The sequence below is a fragment of the Echinops telfairi genome, unplaced genomic scaffold (assembly GCF_000313985.2).
Source record: "Echinops telfairi isolate 266 unplaced genomic scaffold, ASM31398v2 ScPeMD7_9;HRSCAF=40, whole genome shotgun sequence".
In the NCBI taxonomy this organism is placed as follows: Eukaryota; Metazoa; Chordata; class Mammalia; order Afrosoricida; family Tenrecidae; genus Echinops; species Echinops telfairi.
The window spans coordinates 45,945,276-45,966,626 of NW_022103906.1; the positions used below are offsets into that span (position 1 = coordinate 45,945,276).

General features: G+C 40.5%; 1 pseudogene; it reads left to right on the forward strand.

Moving 5' to 3' along the window:
• LOC101658922 overlaps nt 1-21,351 on the forward strand; it is a 70,569-nt pseudogene that overhangs the window by 42,053 nt on the left and 7,165 nt on the right.

A 21,351-nucleotide genomic window follows, 5' to 3' on the forward strand; every position in this document is an offset into this window, starting at 1 on the left:
AGTCTGCAGCAGACATAGACTTGAGCACGGGAGTGTGAAAACAAGGTGAGCACAAGGGCAGAGTTGCGAATGCCTCACTTGACAGAAGACACCAGAGATGCAGCGGACTGACTGATTAGTCACACCACCCTGCTCTAATTGTGATTACAAAAGCCACGCTGTTTTTTATGAGGAAACACCCAATGAGCCAGACAAAATGGGAGGAATTAAGGGAGTGTTGAAATAGGACTAGTGAATGATGACACTAGACTCATTGCTTCTGAGAACCGATTCCAAAAGCAACCTCCGCCAACTGGAGCAAAAACTCTTTAAAAGTGCTCAAGGAATCACATAACAACCCCCGAAACCCACAGCCAATGATGGGAGAAAGGGAGAGAGGAACAGAGTTCTGGAAGCACCCTACATACTTCAGAGGATGAGCCACTGATCGTAGCAGTGTTTCTTAGTCCCACGCTTGCTTGCAAGCAAAAATCACTTGCTTTTTCTTGCTGATTTAAAAAAGTAGTTCTTTGTCAACAAGCCTTCTGCATTTGTACCTGTTACTTTTATTTTTATTTTTTTCTGTTACTTTTATTATCATTCAAAATTATTATCATTCAAAATTAAGTGCAGAAGTGACCCATGATGTCAGATTGGATAGATAAAAAATTAGAACCATATATACTTGTAACTTTTAAAGATTTGTTTGAGGGGTCCAGTTTAAATAATGTAATTTGTGAGCAAGAGTTGGCCTCTCAAAGTAGAAGTTTAAATAATGTAATTTGTGAGCAAGAGTTGGCCTCTCAAAGTAGAATCAACATGGACGAAAGGCTTTCAGGACCTTCACTTGCTGCGGGGACATTACTTAAAGTGAGAAGAATGAGCCAAAAACATGTATTAATAATTGGAATCTGAAATGTACAAAGTATGGACCTAGGAAAACCAGAAATGATCAAAAATAAAACAAAACACATAAAAATGGATGTCTGAGGCATTAGTGAACTGAAAAGGACTGACATTGACCATTTTGAGTTATCAAAGAATATTGTTTACTGTGCCAGGAATCACAACTTCAAGAGGAATGGTGTCACACTCATTGTCAAGAACATTTCAAGATCGAATTTGAAGTGTAATACTGTCAGTTATAGGATAGTATCTATACACCTATAAGGAGGTCCACATAATACTATTATTCATATTTATGCACTAACCACGAAAGCTAGTGATGAAGAAATTGAAGAATTCTACCAACCTCTTCAGTCTGTAATTGATCAAGCCTGCAGTCAGGACATAGTGATACTGATTAGTAAAGAAATTAGACAGTTGACAACAGAGGGGAGGAACAATGACTGGAAAATAGGGCCGTGGTGATAGAAACGAAGCTGGGGATCACTTGATAGACTTTTTCAAGACTAACAACTTATGCAACTGTCACTGGAAGATTTTTCAGCGAAATTTTATTTGCTTGTGCTATCAATGATATTGTTCTATCATTTGAGCATTCTGTTGGACCACTTTTCTTTGGAATGTGTACAAATATGGAACTTTTCCAGTCAGTTGGCCAAGTAGCTGTCTTCCAGATTTCCTGGCAGAGACAAATGAGTGTGTCCAGTGCTTGTTGAAACAGTTCAGTTAGTATTCCATCAGTGCCTGGAATCCTGTTTTTGGCGAAGCCGTCAGAGCAGCTTGAACGTCTTCTGTCAGCATCATTGGTTCTGGTCTGTGTGCCGCCTCCTGGAATGGTGGGACGTCGACTAGTTCTTTTTGGTATAGTGACTCTGAATATTTTTTCTATCTTCTTTCTATCTTCTTTTGATGTTTCCTGCATCATTAAATATTTTTTCCCACAGAATCTTTCAAGATTGCAAATTGAGGCTTGAATTTTTTCTTGAAAACTCTGTTTCAGATATGCTGAGCATGTTCTTCCCTTTTGATTTCCTAGTTCTAGGTCTTTGCCCATTTCATTACAATAGATGACTTTGTCTTCTTGAGCTGCCCTCTGAAATGTCTATTCAGCTCTTTGACTTATTTTTTTCTTCAATTTGTCTTAGGTACTCTACAATTAAGTGCAAGTTTCAGAGTCTCTTCTGACATCCATTTTGATCTTTTCTTTCTTTCCTGTCTTTTTAATGACCTTTTGCTTTCGTCATGAACGCTGCTGCTGATGGCCTCCTATAACTCATCAGGTCTTCTTTCTTAGTGCTCAGTGCATTGAATCCGTGCTGGAGATATTCCCCAAACTCAGGGGGATAGACTTATATTTTGGTTCTCATAGACTTGTTTTGCTTTTTTTCAGCTTTATTCTGAACATACATATGAGTAATTGGTGGTCTGTTCTACAGTCAGCCCTGGGCCTGATTTTAGCCACTGATATTGAGCATCTCCACATTTCTTCCCTCAGATGTCATCTATTTGATTTCTGTGGATTCCATCTATAGAAGTCTATGTGTACAGTTGCCTTTGTGTTGTTGAAAAAAGGTATTTGTTGTGAACAAGTCATTGGATTTTCACAATTCTATCATGTGATCTGAAGCTTTGTTTCTATCACTAAATTCATATTTCCTACCGTTCCTTTCTCTTTGTTTTCATTTTCATTCCAATTGCCAATAATGATCAATACATCTTGAGTACATGTTTGATCAATTTCCTACTGAAGTTATTGGTAGAGTTCTTCAATTTATTCACCATCTGCTTTGTGGTTGGTGCATAAATTTTAATAAGAGTTCTATTGATTGAATTTACTGGAAGATGGATACATATAATCTTATCACAGATAACATTGTACCTCAAGATTGATTTGGCAATGTAATTTTAAACAAAGCATGCAAAGTCATTCCTCTTGCTTGTGTTATTCCTGGAACAGGAAATTATATGATTTTCTGATTCAAAATGCCAATACCAGTCCATTTCTGGTCAGTAATAGCTAGGGTACTTATCCATTTCACTTTTGAGTACTTCCAATTTTCCTACATTCATACATCACACCTCCTGAGTTCTGATCATTCGCAGATTTCTACAACTGTTTCTCCTTAGCCTGAATTATTACCCAGCAGCAGATAAAGATCCGAAGGCTTGACTCCATTCATGCCACCATGGTCGACTCTACTCTGAGAATGCGGCTCCTCCTCAGTCACATTTCTAGCGCTGCCCATCCTCTGATATTATGTCACAGTGTTCTGCTTCCATTCATTAGGCTTTCAGTATCTGACAATGTTTTGAAGCTATGCATAAGGTTCTCAGTGGCTCCTTCCACTGAGCTGGGGTGCCAGGTCCTTCTGTTTCTGTTCTTCATCTGGAAGCTCTGCTGAAACCTGTTCCCCTTGGGGGACCCTGCTGGCATTGGAAAAACCAGTGACACAGCTTCCAGCATCCCAGCAACACACCAGCCACACAGTATGACAAACTGGCAGACAGTGGTGGCAAAATGAAATGGAACACAAAAATCAATTTCCTAGGCATTAGTGAGCTGAAATGGGCTGGTATTGGCCACTTTGAATCAGAAATCATGGGGCTGACTCTGCCTGGAATGACAAATTCAAGAGGACTGGTGTTGCAGTGAGCATCAGAAATAACATTTCAAGATCTATCTTGAAATATAATGCTGTGTGTGATAGAATATGTTCATAAGTAAGATCATTTGATAAAACTATTATTCAAATTTATGCAACAACCACTAAAGCAGTGATGAAGTAATTGAAGAATTCTAACTTCTTCAGTCTGAAATTGATCAAATGTAAGCAAGATATAGTCATTAATACTGGTGATTGGAATATGAAATTTGGAAACAAAAAGGATGAACAGTAATTGAAAACTAGGACATTTGAGATAGAAATGAAGCCAGATGTCACATGATAGAAACTTTGAAGACCAACAGCCTCTTCACTGCAAATACCTTTTTTGGGAATACATAGGAGTCAAATAGTTTATACAAATGCAAAGGGAAGATATGATGGACAGGTCCAATATCATCAGGCACAACAGGGCCAGGAGTGAACTGTCGTTCAGACCATCAATTCCCCATAAGCAAAGTCAGACTGAAGATGAAGAAAATCAAAACAAGTTCCTGAGAGCCAAAATACAACCTTGACTATATCCACCTGAATGTAGAGACCCTCCGAAGAACAGATCTGACGCACTGAACACTAGTGACCAGAGTTCAGGTGAGTTGTGGGAAGATATGAAAAATATCACATGCGAAGAAAATAAAAGCTCATTAAAAAGACAGAAAGGAAGAAAAGACTGAAGTGGATGTCATAAGAGATGCTACAATTTGCTCTTTAACGTAGATTAGCTAAAGCTAATGGGAGGTATGTTGACATAAAAGAGCTGAACAGGTATACAAAGTATGTACCATGAAGTTCCGCCATCCTTGCTTCTAAGGCGTGTTCTGGCTGTGCTTCTTCAAAACTAGGGTTGGTTTGTTTGCTTTCTTTTGGCAGCCCATGGTACTTTGGATATTCTTCACTCGCACCATAATTAAAAATGCATTGATTCTTTTTCAGTCTTCCTTATTCAATGTCCAACTTTCACATGCAGATGAAACTACTGAAAATACCACAGCTTGGGTTAGGCAGACCTTAGTACTCAAAGTAATATCCTTGCTTTTCAACACTTTAAAGAGATCTTGTGATGCAGCTTGACCTAATGGAATGTATTATTTGATCTCCTGACTGCTCTTTCATGAGCTTTGATTGTGGATCCAAGGACGATGAGATCCTTAACAACGTCAAGCTTTTCTCCATCTATTATACTGTTACCTGTTGGTCCACTTGTGAGGGTTTGGGTCTTTCTTACATGGAGTTGTCATCCACACTGAAGACTGCAATCCTTGATCTTCATCAGCAAGTCCTCCTCACTCTCAGCCAGCAAGGCTGTGTCGTGTGCATGTGGCAGGTTGTTAATAAGCCTTCCTCCAAACCTGATGCCACATTTATTCATATAAACCAGCTTCTCTGAGTATTTGTTCAGCATTCAACCCTGACCGATCTTGGCTGAGAGCAGAGAGTACCAGAAAGACATTTTGCTTGTGTTTTATTGACTGTGCAAAGGCGTTTGCTTGTAGATCATAACAATATGGATAGCCTTTAGAAGAATGGGAATTCCAGAACATTTGATTGTGCTCATGCGGAACTTGTACATGGACCAAGGGGCAGTTGTGTGAATAGAACAAGGGTATACTGCATGGTTTAAAATCAGGAAAGGTGTGCATCAGCATTATTTCCAAGATTCCATAGAATAATTGTAACCGCAAGGGGGAAAATGCCGGACATTATTTACAATTAGTGTGAACTCCAGCCCTCCTGGGACCATGAAGCCATGAAGTTGACTGCTATTGCCCTGTAATAAACTTTAAACCAACAACATCCCCTGATATTTCTTAAAGCCAGACAATAGTTTAGCTTAATGGGTTAAAAATGTCTGCCTTGCGCATTATGCTCTTATAAAAACGGTTTATATGAGGTCAAATTGACACCCACAACGTGAAAACTTAACTAGGAACCTTACAGGGCAGCAAGTTTCTGTTAATAAATAGGGAGGAAAAACTCAGACAGGGAGGATGAAAATAATTGCATAATATGAAAGAGTGTAAAATCAATCTCATTAAGTTGTGCATGTTGAAATTGCTGAATTGGTTTTGCTGTGTATATTCTCAACAACAACAAAATAAATCCTCTTAGTAAAAAGAATTATTTCTGAGGCAGTGTACATAATACAAAAGACTATTTGGGTCCTTTGTGGTTTATGTACCGTGTCAAAATTTTGATTAATGATCATTGTATATTTTTTATAGCTCTTTACTCTTTAAGAAGGGTTTCCCAGTGCTGCCATCTTGTTGTCCTTTTACCTTAGCCCAACTTCCCTTACATTTTACATTCCTAAAACTAGGTCTTTCTACAAAATAGCCCCAGGCTAAAGAATGCAGTCAGCTGTTATTGATGACTGCAAAATAGTTTAAATGTCTGGAATTACAGAGAGATCCAGAAACCATTATATCCCTCATCATCCTGACCTTTATTCATAGGCTCTGTGCACCAGAGTTTCATTAACCCAGTCTCTACTACCAGTGTCTCCATCTTGGCTGCAGTTTAGGAGTTCCCTTTAAAAATTACAATGATCAAGACATACCCCAGATTACACAGATCCGTTCCTGTGGGAGTGAGATTCTGGTATAAGTATTTGTAAGTTTCCAGGTGATTCCAAAATACAGCAAAAGTTGAGGTTTAAAAAATTTTCCTTATTTTTAGGTTTCAAGGCTCACCAGTGTGTAGGTCTGATCTTCATCGTCACTTTGGAGTTTTATTTCAATGCCAGGAACCACAAGAGATGATGATGCTGAGCACTGAAGGCAGGGAAGATTCATGGTGACAGTCCGGGGCTTGCTCTGGTCTTGCTTGGCCAATGAAGTGTGGTGGGTTTCTTTTCCAACTTCACAATTCAAAATGGGGCCCAAGGTATTTATTTCATTGACACCAGAGAAGACCGACCAAGTGGTGAGGCTTTTGTTGAACTTGAATCTGAATATGAAGTCCAATTGGCCCTGATTAAAGACAGGGAAACTAGAAGACACACGTATGTTGAAGTATTCAAGTCAAACAATGTTGAAAGGGATTGGGTGTCGAAGCATACTAATCTCAATAGTCCTGACATGGCCAATGATGACTTTATGGGGCTGAGAGGACTCCCCTGCAGATACAGTAAGGAAGAAATTGTCCAGTTCTCTCAGGGTGGGAAATCATGCTAAATGGAATGACATTGCCCTGGACTTTAAGGGTACTGTGCTTCACAGGAAATAGCTGAAAAGTCTTCGAAGAAACACAGGAAAGAGTAAGGCACAGGTATATTGAAATCTTTAAGAGTCGTGCAGCTGAAGTTAGAACTCATTATGCTCCACCTGGAAAACAAATGGCCTTGCAGCACCCAGGTCTCTATGGCAGCCTGAGGGTTGGCAGATGGTCTAACAGTATTGGCAGAGGAGCTGGCTTTGAAAGACTGAGGCAGGGTGCTTATGGTGGAGGCCATGAGGACTATAATAATGGCTAGGGACCTGGGTCAGGTAAAGTAGGAAGAGACCTCAATTATTGTTTTCAGGTATGTCTGATCACAGATAGGGGATGGTGGTTCTTCTTTCCAGAGCACAGCAGAACATGGTGTACAAGTGTGGGGGATTACCTTCCAGAGCTACCGAGCATGACATATAATTTTGTTTTTGTTTTTTTTTCAACCACTCAACCCTGTGGGAGTACACATTGAAATTTGTCTTGATGGCAGAATAACTGGCAAAGCAGATGGGGAATCTGCTACTCATGAAGATGCTATGACAGCAATGTCAAGAGCAAACAGGCAACACAGGTATGTAGAACTCTTCTTGAATTCCACAGCAGGTGCAAGCGGTGGTAGTCAGATGACAGGAGGCTGAAACCAGCCCAGTTATGGTGGCCCAGCTAGCCTGCAGCTGAGTGGCTGCTATGGTGATCAGAGCAGCACGTGTGGATGTGATCAAGTTCTACAGGAAAACTCCAGTGATCTTTCGATCAAACATTGCTTGGGCAGTCAAGGAACAGTGAAGCTGTATATCTATGGGAGTGAAAGGAGTGAGAGGGATGTCTAGCATGCCCAGGATGATTGGTTTGAATAGGGACTGTGATACTCATCACTGACTTTTGGTCATTTTTTTTATTTCAAGAAAAAGGAAAGAAAAAATAAAAAAGAAGTTTAAGAGTTTCACAAGATTATAATTCATGCTTACTCTAAGTGAAAGATCAAGATTGTTTTTGAACATAATACATTCATCTAGGTGTTTAAACAGCATTAAACAAGTTTCTGCTTTTCTTGTTAGTTGTTGGGTGGACTTACGTGTTAAGTGTATTTATGTGAAAATGGTTCAATTATGTTCGATGTTGCTCTTAGACCACATGTTATTGAACACTGCATGCATGTTGAAATACATGCCATTTTGTAAAAAGCTCAAACAGAGGAGCCTGTGTCTACAATTAAAGGAGAAGCATTTGGCAAAAAGTTTTAAAAAATTAAACATGGAACTATTATTCTTTTGTATCAAAAGGGGAATTCCCAATGAAACAATGAAAAATGGAATTGTGTGAGCCATCTGGTATATTGTATTTTGGAGTCATGTGACTTCTAGCACTTTTGAAAATTCAAAAGTAAACTCAAGCTTTGAGAGAAAAAATTGTAGACACTGCATAAAAGGTTTCTTCCACACTTATGAGAGATTTGGCAAAATTCATTTTAAAACTTAATAAGGGATAAACATTAAAGAAACTATAATAGGAAGATTAATTTATTAGCCATATATTATCTGCTAAGACAACAACTCTGTGAGTCACTGGGTACACATTGAGGAACAAGTTCTTGAAAAAGCATTTACAGAAACTGAGTCACCTGCTGTCACAACAAACCTTTACTCACCAGAGAAGCTTTAGCAAATACTTGAAAGAGAGTTATAGCAAGCACAAGCTCTAGTTTAGTGCCTTTGACTGGAGAGGCAGTTGTTCAAGTCTCATGCAAACTTGGACGCACTCATTGATCCTTACAGATTTAATTTCCCTGTGCTTTAGTTTCCCTATCTATAAAACGAGGGATTGGCATCTAATTTGAGGTGGTATTAAAAGAATTATTTATAATGTGTTTTGAAGATGAAAGGTATTATATATACATGTAAGTAAATTCGACAAGCGTTCCCATGGAGTTGCTGAAGGTATGACTAAAGTTCATTATTCTTAACTATAATGGGTTGCTGTTAACTACTGTACAACACCCATCCGCAACTCACGTTGACACCATACACAACGAAACAGAGCACTGCCCTGTCCTGTGCCTGTCCCATGATGAGTTGCAGATTGGATTGTTGTGATCCACAGCGTTTTCATTGGTGAGTTTTCAGAATGGAGCCCACATGGTGTAGTGGTTACAAGTTGGACTGTGATCTGCATGGTCCACAGTTCGAATCACCAGCTCTGTAGGAGTAAGACTTGGCTTTCTACTCCTTAAACAGTTACAGCCTTAGAAACTCACAGGGAGTTGCTATGGGTCAGCATTAACTTGATGACAGTGAGTGAGAATTTTTAGAAATAAATCTCCAAGCATTTCTTCCTAGTCTGTCTTAGTCTGGAAGCTGTTTGAGAGCTATCCAGTGTCATAGCAAAGCCTTAAGTGTCCACTAACAGATGCATTATGGCATTAGGAAGGAATTGACTCATGATCTCCCTCATGGAAAGTGAAAATTCAGTCACTGAACTAGTGTCAGTTGTGGCAAGACATTAGCATCTCTTAAATCATATGCCACTTTTGTGCTAAAGTCTAGTTTATTCAGTGGCAAGTAAACAGTCATGAAGTTATAGTGACAGTGGGAGAAGTAGACATGAAGTAAACACATACTTGGTACTGTTAAATTCTCAGGGGAGTAGGAATTAGGTCAATGAATAGAGAGCTGAACAGGTGGGGATCCAGTGGAATTGGGTGGATAGAGAGGTCTTTAGAGAAAGTCAGGGAACACATACCTAAGGTAAAAGTAGGGGAAGGAGTTTCATGGGTATCTTAGGGGCAAGCTTTCCAGAGGAAATGCATTCAGAGTGTATTCAGTCTTCAAGGAACAATACAAAGGTCGTCAGAACTGACTGGAGGCAGTGAGGAAGTTTCAAATTAGCATCAATTTATCATAAGGGTCAAAGTATGTACTTCTTCGCAAGTGTGGTAGTTACGTAATCTGGTGTCAGTTTGAGCATTCAGAGTGAAGGGGTGGAGGCCAACCTTCAATCAGATCATAGCCAATGAGACCCCTGTGTGGGCATGGCCTTCTCCTGAGGATTCTGGGAACTCTGGTCTTACCCCTTGGAGGCGGGAGACACTCTCTCAGCTCATTCCCTGGGAGACATTGCAGCTGAAAAGACACATGGAACTACTCAGTGCCCTGAGCTAGAGAAGTCACTGGTAGACCCCTGCCAGCTCTGAGATGCTTACACTGCCACTGGATCCACAAGACCACTGGCCTGTGATCTTCCTGCATTCAGCATCATTGCATGTGCTTTGTGAGTCTGAAAAGGATTTTATAGATTGGTATCGGACATATGGGCTAATACTGGACTAATGGACTTGATTTGGACTAGACTGGGATGTTTTATTAATATTCAATTGTTCTTATATATAAAATTCTTTCTTATACACATATTAGTATCTATGAATTTGTTTCTCTAGTCTACCTGGACTAACACACCAACTATATGATGCTTTATTATTATTATTTTATCTAGCAAAGCTGCATAATAGGAAGAAAGTGGTTCCTAAAAATTAATGACACAAAGGGATAATTTCCATTTTCTCTGTGATATCAAACAAGTGGCTGAATTTGTTGATGGAAGCTGAAAGAGCACTCCCAAGAAGAACATGGTGAATAGTTTCTAGACTTTTCTATCTTTTTTTAAAATCATTTTATTGGGAGCTCGTACAACTCTTATCACAATCCATACATCCATCCATTGTGTCAAGCACATTTGTACATTTGTTGCCATCATTCTCAAAACATTTGTTTTCCACTTGAGCCCCTGGCATCAGCTCCTCATTTTTCCCTTCCCTCTCCGCTCCCCCCTCCCTCATGAACCCTTGATAATTTATAATTATTATTTTGTCATATCCTACACCGTGCAACGTCTCCCTTCACCTACTTTTCTGTTGTCCGTCCCACAAGGAGGAGGTTACATGCAGATCCTTGCAATCAGTTCCCCCTTTCCACCCCACCCTCCCTCCACCCTCCCAGTATCGCCACTCTCACCACTGGTCCTGAAGGGATCATCTGTCCTGGATTCCCTGTATTTCCTGTTCCTATCTGTACCAGTGTACATCCTCTGGTCTAGCCAGATTTGTAAGGTAGAATTGGGATCGTGATAGTGGAAGGGGGTGGGAGGGGAAAGGGGGGAAGGAAGTATTTAGGAACTAGAGGAAAGTTGTGTTTCATTGTTGCTACCCTGCAACCTGACTGGGATGTCCAGTTGCCCAAAGATGGGTCTTGGGCCTCCAATCTGTACTCCCCCTCATTGACAATGATTTGATTTTTTGTTCTTTGATGGCTTTTCTATCTTAAGGAATATAATACTGACAAAGGAAATCCTATTAGGATGTTTATAATAATTTTTTAAAATTTAATAAATATTTAATAATTTAGATACATATAAATTACAGATAATATGCACTGTATTCTGGAAAAAACACTGTTGTCTATATTTTGGCTTCATTTATATAAAGCTACCAAAAATGTATGCCTATAGCCTTGGTCTTTTTTCTTTAAATGTATCAACTCTGAACCAGCATTGTTTTATCTTTACCTGCCTTGTGATTCTTAATCAGTTTATTCTAGAGCAAATGATAGATACCATATCATTTCATACAGAAATATTTCATTATTTCTCTCAAATAAAAAACTTTTAAAAATGAACTGATAATTCTATATATGATCACATATCCAATCAATGTTCTAATTTTTCTGTTTCATAACAGTAACAAACTGTTTCACTTCAGTTTTCACTTGCAAACTTACTGAGTTCTTGGATGCAAGACTGCACATATAAGACTCAGTAGAAATAAGAACATTTGCAGGAGAAAAATGTATCAGTCTGCTTCTGGAAAGATTATCACCTTGGGAATCTATGGGTCAGTTCTACTCTGTCCTATAGTTACTATGAGTTGGAATTTGACTCAAGGGCAATGGGAAAGAAGTGTTTTTCAAAAAGGCAAAGACAAGAAGAATCTAAGGTTCAGAGGGCAGAATGTAAACCCATTGTAAGCTCATTGTAGAAGCTGTAATAATCCTCAAATGGCTAAAAAAGCACACAAGGAAATGCTCTTGTTCACCAGCCATCCGGGAAATTCAAGTCAAAACAATAATGAGATACCATATAATACCCATAGCCATATCCCAATTAAAACAACAACAAAACAGAGAACAACAAATGCTGGAGAGGGTGTGGAGAGAGTGGAACTCTCATACACTGCTGGTGGGTCTGTAAATACTTATAACCACTGTGGAAAGCGGTATGGTGATTCTTAAAACAGATGGCAATAAAAATACCATATGACCCAGCAATACCATTGCTGGGCATATAACCCCCCAAAATAAGAGACAGATCGCAAACAGCCAAATGCTCGCCCATTCTATTACAGCATAGTTCACAATAGCAAGAAGTTGGAATCAATAGAAAAATGGACTTTAAGAACCCTGATAAAAATACACAATGGAATACTACGCATCCATAAAAAACAGTGACGAATACCATGAAACACCTCATGACATGGAGGGATCTGGACGACATGATGCTGAATGAAGCTAGTCAATCACCAAAGGACAAATGCTGTATGGGTCCATTGCTGTCGAGACAAGCAACAGGACAGGTACAAGCTCAGGCTTACAGGACATCCTCTCCTGGCCAGGGCAGCCAAAAAGCCTGGTAGCCCAACTGGTGCCAGTGAACCCTGCATCATCCCCTCTGGTGATTCAGTGCCCCTGGCAGGAGCACTGCCTGAGTGTTCATTCCGGAATAGAATTCCCAACACTCTTGTCGCCAGCTTCTAAAGCTCTATGTGGCTGTGTGCCTGCATCATCAGTCACTTCTAATGTAAGGTGACCAGACATCCACTTTTGGCAGAACAGTCCCGATTTTTAACAATTTTTCCCATGTCCTGCGGTGTTTTTTAAAAGTCCCGATTTTTGGAAAGAATGACGACAAGCTAGGGTATACGGTTTTCGGCTGCCATGTGGCTATTTCGCCAGGATATGAGTTTTATCAATGGTGTCCTGCTTTACCAATGTTAATATCTGGTCACCTTATTCTAATGCAGGATCTTGAAAGAATGGATACATGTCAGAGAGGTTGATGCAAATAGATCGTTTGCATTGTTGATATCAAGCAGAGAAGGGAAATCTGAAGATTGTCATTTCATTGGGGTGACATTTAAACATGGATGGGGTCATGGAGTTACAGTTGTAGATTTTCCCTACTCCTTCCCAATCTGTTCTTTTCATTTTTTCATACAAAGATGATAACACTGAATATAATCATCTTTTTTAAAGTCCAGCCACTGCCAGTGAGTCCACTCAAACCAATGATGACCCTGTACATCTTTACAGGAACCAAAAGTCTCATTATTCTCCCTCAGAGTGGCTAGTGACTTTGAACCCCCACCTGTGGTTAGCAGTCCAATGCTTACCTGACAGGGCTACCAGGTCTCCCATAATCCTCCACAACCGAAAATTCAAACTCACGACCCTCACAGCAGTGTTCCTTCATAGCAACCCCATGACAGGATAAAACTGCCTCTGTGAGTTCTCTTTATGAGATTAGAAAACCCCACCTTTTCCTGGTGGTTTTAAACTGCTGTCCTTATGATATGGTTAGAAGATCTGATAAAGTTGGTAATCTCCCTTGGGAAAAAATGCATATAATTTTGCTTATAATTTTTGTTGTTTATGGGCTTTCTGATGCCCACCACCAGGCTCTGGATTAAAATTACTGAGGCAAATCAACTTCCTCATGATATAGTTGATGGAATTGAGAGTCATCGTGGCTATGTGACTTTTCCCGGGCCACAGAGAGAGCTAAAGTAGAGTCTACTCTAGTAGCAAAGTGATTTGTTCTATCACTTGTTCTAAGACTTGAGGCTTTCTCCCCCCACAGAGAGTTACAGTCTTGGAAACCCGCAGGGACAGTTCGACTCTGTTCTATAGGGTCACTATGAATTGGAATCGGCTGTTGGGTTTGGAACGGAGGTGATCAATATAAACAGGACCCATTAGCTCTAACATTTCTCTCCGACAGCCTCTTCTAGGACATGTGAGACACAGAAAGCAAGTCAGCCTTTTGTTCTTGGTTCTTTCTGAAAAACCCGATCATAGCTGAGGCTAATGAGTGGTGGCTAACCAGCCAAGAATGACCACCTGGGGGCCCAATGCTGCCTCTGTCTCCTGAGGCCCGAAGAAATCTATCATGACCACGGGGTGAGATCCATCATCAGAGCCTCCAGCCCTGAGGCTCAGATGGAGCTTCCTGATGGGTAAGCGCAACAGCTTGATGTTGATTTTAAATTAATAAGCAATTCATTAATAGCCAATTAATTTAAAATAAATATCAAGAAGTCATCCTAGAACCTGAGACTTCTCTCGGACCTGGCCCTAGGTATCTGCGTACATGGATTTTGAGATTGTTGGTAAATCTTTTATTAAAGGTATAATATTTCTTGGGAGCTTTGTGAGACAGTCAAGTGAGTTATGGTACCCAAAGGAGGAGTGGGAGGCCTGTAGTGGAGAGTGGCGTGTGAAGTGTACGCATGCAGCCTGGCACCCACCGACTTAGCCCCGCGTGGCTAGGGATGAGAGCAGGGGGTCTGAACTGAAAGGCGAAGGGAAGCGGAGATTTCCATAGGAGGCAGCTAGCAGTGTGGAGTGGGTTTTCTTGTTCACCACACAATTTGTCATCAAAAGTGAGTGATCTTACTTAGTCTCTCTGGAATGGCTTTCATCATCGATGTGATCAGCGGAATTTGCTAGAGCAGCCCTAACCAGTTAGCACAACAAATATCACGTTTTGGGTCTTCTGGTTAGCCTGGATGAGATATGAAGCATTATCCTCGATTTATATGTCAACCAGATTTCTCCCCCCCTCATCAGAATTCACCTTTGGGGTCTTGGTGTTCTTAGCTTCTGTTAGCTTGTTGGATTTCGCCACTATAGGACTTTGTCTGCTTCTCTGTGTCCAGTTCTATAGAGGAAGGGGGAGGGATTAGATGAAGTCTGGTGTTTTTTTTAAAGTGGCCTTAGCAGGATTCAAGTTAAGTAAAAGCAAAATTTCCAAAGCTTCATCTGCTTCAAATATTTCTGTAGTTAGAAATGAGGGTTCTGGAAATGTTTTGTCGTGTAATACTAAGCAACCAAATTCCTGGCATTGTTCAAATGCACTTAAAAATCCCTAATTTTATGAGTCGTGTTCAATTAACTTAGAGAAATTGCACAAGGGTTATCTGAAGGCCAGCAAGGAAGTTCAGGGTGATATTCTAGGAAAAGGGGGTTTCCTTGCGAATGTATTTACTCTCAAACAAATACCAGACTGAAATATGGAAATGCAGTACTGAAGATAAGAAGCGCTCTTTGTGATTGCTGGGCCAAGCAAAATATGTTACTTTTCTGAATGCATTTCTTTTGAAAATATAATTCATTCTAGTAATAACAATCCCAACTAGTGAAAATTTGGAGAAGTATAAAAAAGGAAAATGTGTTATTTCAGCAAGCAGAAACTAACTACTGACTGGCTGTGTGTGTGTGTGTGTGTGTGTGTGTGTGTGTGTGTGTGTGTGTGCTTTAAGAAAATAAAACAAAAAACTCTTCCATCAAGCCAATGCTGACTGACTGCTAGCGACCCCCTGTGGGTTTCGGAGACTGTTACTGACTGATTATGGGAGTAGAAAACCCAGTCTTTCTCCCACTGAGCTGCCCGTGGTTTCCAAGAACCAACCATGTGGATTGCAGCCCAATGCATACCCACTACCCCATGAGGTTTCCATTCTGCAGACTCGTCAGTGAAAATTCTGTGGACCACAGCAATCCAATCTGCAACTGATCATGGGACTGACACGGGAGTGGGCAATGTCTCTGTGGGAGCAGCTAGTGGGTTTGAACCGCCCACCTTGTGGTTAGCAGTCCAGTGCTTCCCCAACAGCATCACCCAGGCTCCTTAACAAAAGATAGGAGGGACATGTTTAAATGTGCTGTTTGGAATAACCTCATGCAGGAATGAACTGGAATCATAGTCGCAATACTTTTTGACTTCCCACTGTGTTGAAGGATATCGTTTTCTTTTCAAACAATTTCTAATTGAAACAGAGATCCTATGACATATCAGGGCCCAGCTTTATTTAACTCTTACTATACTGTTGGAAAATGGAAAGTCAGCAAAAGAGAGGCAGACGTTCAAGGAGATGGATTGACACAGTGGCTGCAGCAATGGCTCCACCTTAGCAATTGTGGGGATGGAACTGGATGGGGTGGTGATTTATCCACCACGCCTTGGATGACTAGGAGTGGACACTGTCCCGCCGACACCCAACACAAACTTTTGGTGACCCAGCTGTTGTCAATTTTTCTCACTGAATAATCTTTTTTTAATCGTTGTTGAAAATATGCATAGCAAAGCATATGTCAATTGAGTCATTTCTACATAAACAAGCCAGTGACTTCCATTCCATTTTTCACATGGTCAGCCCTTCCCAGCCTCCTTTGCCAAGTTCTCTCCCCTTTATTAGCGTAAACTTGCCCACCCCTAAACTTTCTATCTAATCTTTCAAATGATCAGTTTGATCCCAAACAGATGGCTCTTTAAAGGATGCTTAAGGAAGACATTCTTTTTTAATTAAGCCAAATACGCTGGGGTTAGTTTTAAAAAGACTTGGAGAGTACTTTTTGTTTCAGGTTTAAAGATTGTCCAAGGGCCATGGTTTCATGGGGGAGAGGGACCAACCACAAAATATTCTTGGATATGAATCTTTGAGTGCATCTCCATTTCTTGGGAGTCATTCCTAGGAGCAGGATAAATATTTGAGGACTTTGCTGCATGTTTTTTATTTATTTTTGCTGCATGCTATTTGATGCCCTACATCAATTCTGCCCAGTGATTCTCCTGACCTACTTGAAAGTGGCCCCTTTGCCTACTCTCCTGTTAATACTTGATGTTGATGTTTACAGCTGTGTCAATTTGCTTGACTGAATGTGTTCACTGATTCTCATTTGCAGTACTTAGATTTCTCCTAAACGGTTTTTTTCTGCCAATTTTCTACTCTGAAAATTGATTTGTAGCAATTTTTCAAAACGTTATTGTGAATTAGGTGAAGGTTTAATCAAGCAGATCATCAGTTTCGCATTCAACAATCCATGCCCATTTTGCTGCAATTGCAGTTCCCTTAATGTGCCATTGCTTCTCCCACGACCTCCCTGTTTCCCATTCCCTTTCCTCCTTTTCCCTAACCCTCGGAACGATGTCCTGGAGGAAAGGATGCCTTCTGATCTAAAATGGTTGGTTCCTCTAACACAGGGTGAGCGCAGCTCCAGATCCAAAGGGTGACTAGAGGCCGTAGTCGGGGTCCCTCCAGTGTCCACCTGACCCGTAGTAAGCCTGGTCCCTTCTATAACTTTGAAGTCTGCTTAACAGTTTTCCTCCCTTTCTACTTAGGGCAGTGGTTCTCAACCTTCCTCATGCCGCGCCCCTTTAATACAGTTCCTCATCTTGTGGTGACCCCCAACCATAACATTATCTAGTTCATAACTTTAATTTTTCTACTGTTATGAATCATAATGTAAATATCTGATATGCAGGATGTGTTTTCATTGTTACAAATTGAACATAATGAAAACATATTGATTAATCACAAAAACAGTATGTAACTATTGTGAAATATTTATTTCTAATGACAAATAAATGAAATTTTGTCTTGAAGCATGGTTTAGCATGGGTAGCAGTCTTCAGGCCGGGTACTCGTATGTGGGCTTATCTGCATGTGGGCGGACCCATCTGGAGAGGAATAAAGGAGTGGTGTCTGGCTTCCTAAGACCATTGGAAAATTGTGTTTTCCAATGGTTTAGGTGACCCCTGTGAAACGGTCATCCAGGTTGCGGTCCACAGGTTGAGAACCGCTGACTTAGGGCCTTCCATTGTGATCCTTTTCAGAGCAGCCAGTTAGTGGTAGTCAGACACCATTTACTTCTTTTGGCCTCAGAGTTTAGAGCCGGATATTTGTATGGTCTTTAGTCTGCAGGACTAATTGTTTCCACGTGTCTTTCAGTTTTCATCAAACTTGTTCCTCTGGACAGGGAGAGACCAATTCCTGCACCTGTAGATGGTTGTTCATGACTTTTTAAGACCCCAGATGCTACTCGCCAAAGCAGGATGTAGCACATTGTCTCTGTCAACTATGTTATGTCAATTGACCTTGACGTCCTTTGAGACTATGATTCTGATCCCCCGGCTCAGCAACTCATTCCCTCAAGGTGTTTGCTTGAGTCTAAGTAGTTTTCATAACTTTGTCCCCTACAGGGTCCACTAGATTCATGAATATATTTATATCAAAGGAAAATTTCCATATACAAATTCCTTCTGTCAAACCTATGTATACACGCGCATGGGTCTACTATCACTCTGCCCCTCCCATCTGTCCAGCCTTCATGCCTATCCAAGAATCTACTTTAAGATCAGTCATGGCAGGATGTGCAGATAACTGTATCTGCCTCTGTTGCCTTCAACTCTTGCTGACTTCCCAGTTTCCCTGTGCCTTCATCATCCCGGCACGAGACGGTAAACCTTATTTTCAAAATATAGTTTTATTGGCATATGAGTCAAATAGCATATACTTCAACTGTTTGGTCATATCAAAAAGAGTTGAACAATCATCACCACAATCAGTTCCAGAATATTTTCACCTTCTTGTATTCATTGTACTAGCTCCCCATTTCCCTCTGACCTCCCCTCCCATATCTTCAATAAGCCATGAATCTAGTTACTATCGCTATAGATTTACCTAGCCTGGATTTCATATAGTGGAAAACATAACCAAGGAAACAAAAGAAAATCCACCACCACCACCATCCACAAAATAACCAACAATGGCAAACTTCGATCACAGGCAAACTTTAATCGAAAGGAAAATAGGAAATAGTAACTACCAGAACAAATTGAAAATGAGTGAAAAGGGTGATCAAATGATACAGTGTTAAATTTTAACTTAATTGATTCTGCCACAATCCACTTCCCATTGCATTCAGCAGGGGAGCAAGGTTATTCACATCCCTGGTCCATAGCCCGAGGGGATTCACCTGAGGCTCAATCCACATGTATTTCCTGTTCACTTAGCATTTTTCCTATTAGCAACTTGAAATGGGTCAAAGGGGAGATCAAATGATAAGGTATTAGGTATTACATTTTAACCAAACTATATCTGCCATAATAGAGTTTACAATGCTCTCTGTCTGTCGGCAAGGTTGTTCACACCCCTCAACAGTGGTCAGAGGGGATTCATTGGCTTCATCCAGGTAGACACTGCAAATCTTGGACTTCCACTGTCATTGTCTTCTGCAAACTGAGTGTTCACATTTTAAGCTCTGATATCATTCCCTCCTTCAGATTTGAGTTTTATTACTTATAATGCTTGAATCACACAGGCTAGTGTGCTTCTTCTATGTGGACTTAGTTGACACCTGACTTGGATGGCTGCTTGTTTGAAGACAAGACTTTAAGACCCCGATGCCATCTTTTTTGTTAACCAGGCACCAGCTGCTTTTACCATGCATTGCTATAGCACCCATATCACCAGTGATCTCCTCATGAGGTGGAGCATCGAGCAGGGCCATGCCATAAGAAATAATTTTTCTTAGATTGGGTTAGAGTTAAATGCAAGCCTCAAACCTGTTCACATAGCTATGGTTTACATACATCTGGTTCACTTTAGAGGCCTCATTATTGTTCCATGATAGAGAACATTGTCAATTATCACGCTGAGGCATAAGGTAATTCTATTGATAGTGTCATTAATTTATCCATTGGTACAGAATGTTACTGTTGAGAAAAGGAAATTTTGCAAGTATATGCTGGCTCTGAGCACATTTTATGAATTGTTATTTTGTACAGATTAAATTCTTAAATGACAGGGCACCATTTACACTAAGAATGGGGGTTGGTAATCGGGCAAAAATTTTAATAATATTAATTTGCAATGGCAGAGCCAAGCCTATCAGACTAGTACATGTCGTAGTAGAGCAAAGAGGGCATTAAACTTGTAGATATACCATGGTCCTGGGCTCCCCTTTCACTGAGCATCCTCACAGAAAGGGATCCAAAACAAATTCCAACGAGTGCCAATTCCAACCATATGCTTCGTCTCACCCTAGAGAGTTTCAGCCTTAAGGGCTACAGGTGAGTTTGAGGTAAAGCCCAGTTCACTAGGGGGGTTTCCACAATGCGTCCTTCTGATTGGCCTATGCAGAATGTTGTGTGTCTTGAAAGGACAAAATCTAAAGTCCTAGTATAGCAGTTCACAACCTGTGAGTCATGACTACTTTGGGGGTTGAACGACCCTTTCACAGAGGTCACCCAATTCATAACAATAGCAAAATTACAGTTATGAATTTTATGGTTGGTGTCACCACAACATGAGAAACTGTATTAAAGGGTCGCGGCATTAGGAAGATTGGGAACCACTGTCCTAGTAGTTTATAGCACTTGGCCTGGGTCACCAAGGGCTGGATAGAAACTACTAGGTCAAAAGTGTCAAACTAGGAACATCATTCTAGGCTTATTCTACCTTGGAGAATAAATATTGTTAAATGTTTTCCCCCCAATGGGAGGTTGTTCCTCCCCATTTACCCACCAACAGCAAACAGAAAAGTAAATGCTTTCTCCCAAACATACATGCTACCTTTCCCTGGTCTTGACTTGACTTTCCAGTAAAGTTTGCTTTTTACCCTTGTAGGAGTGTCGGTTGACTTGGGCTGACTTTATCACGATGTTGTATGGCAGCACATGAATGGTCTTTCCCTTTCCCTCCTTGAAGGAGTGACCCCAGCTCAGGCGAGGTCTCCTCTCTCAAAGTGGTTTTTAAAACGTACATATAGAGGGGGGGATATATGATTCATGGGCAGTAGGCAGGCTCACTATCTCGCTTTTAGGAAGACTGGATTAGAAAGTTACACAAGGGTAGAAGAAGCCTACATCTTGTTGTCTATCCTTATAGCAGTATATTTGCCCTTGATTGACAAACTTCTCTCAGCATAATGGTTTCCAGGTCCCTCCATGTCATGTTTCCAGCACTGCTTCTTGGGGATATTTTCAGGGATATTCCTATGTGGATGTATCATGGTTTCTTTATCCATTCTTTGACTGGTGGACATTGGGGCAGTTGCTAGCCTATTGCTATTGTGAACTGTGCTGCAGGGAACATGGGCAAGCAAACATCTATTTGTGTTCTGTCTTACTTCTTTGGGATATATGCACAATAGCAGGATTGCTGGATTGCATGAGATGTCCGTCCAGTTATTTTAGTTAGCGCTATATCGATTTCCACAGTGGTTGTACGTGTTTACAAGTCCTCCACCAACAGTGTATAAGAGTTCCAATTTCTCCACATTTTCCAGCACTTGTTGTTGTCTGTTTTGTTTTGTTTTGAATTAGGCTTTTAAAATTTTTTAATCGTTGTGGGTGTAAGGTGATATTACATCATAGTTTTAATTTGCATCTCCTGGATGGTGAGGGATTATGAGCGTTTTTCATGTGTTTGTTAGCCATTTGAGTTCTCATTTTTGGTGAACCGTTTGCCCACTTTTTTTTTTTTTTT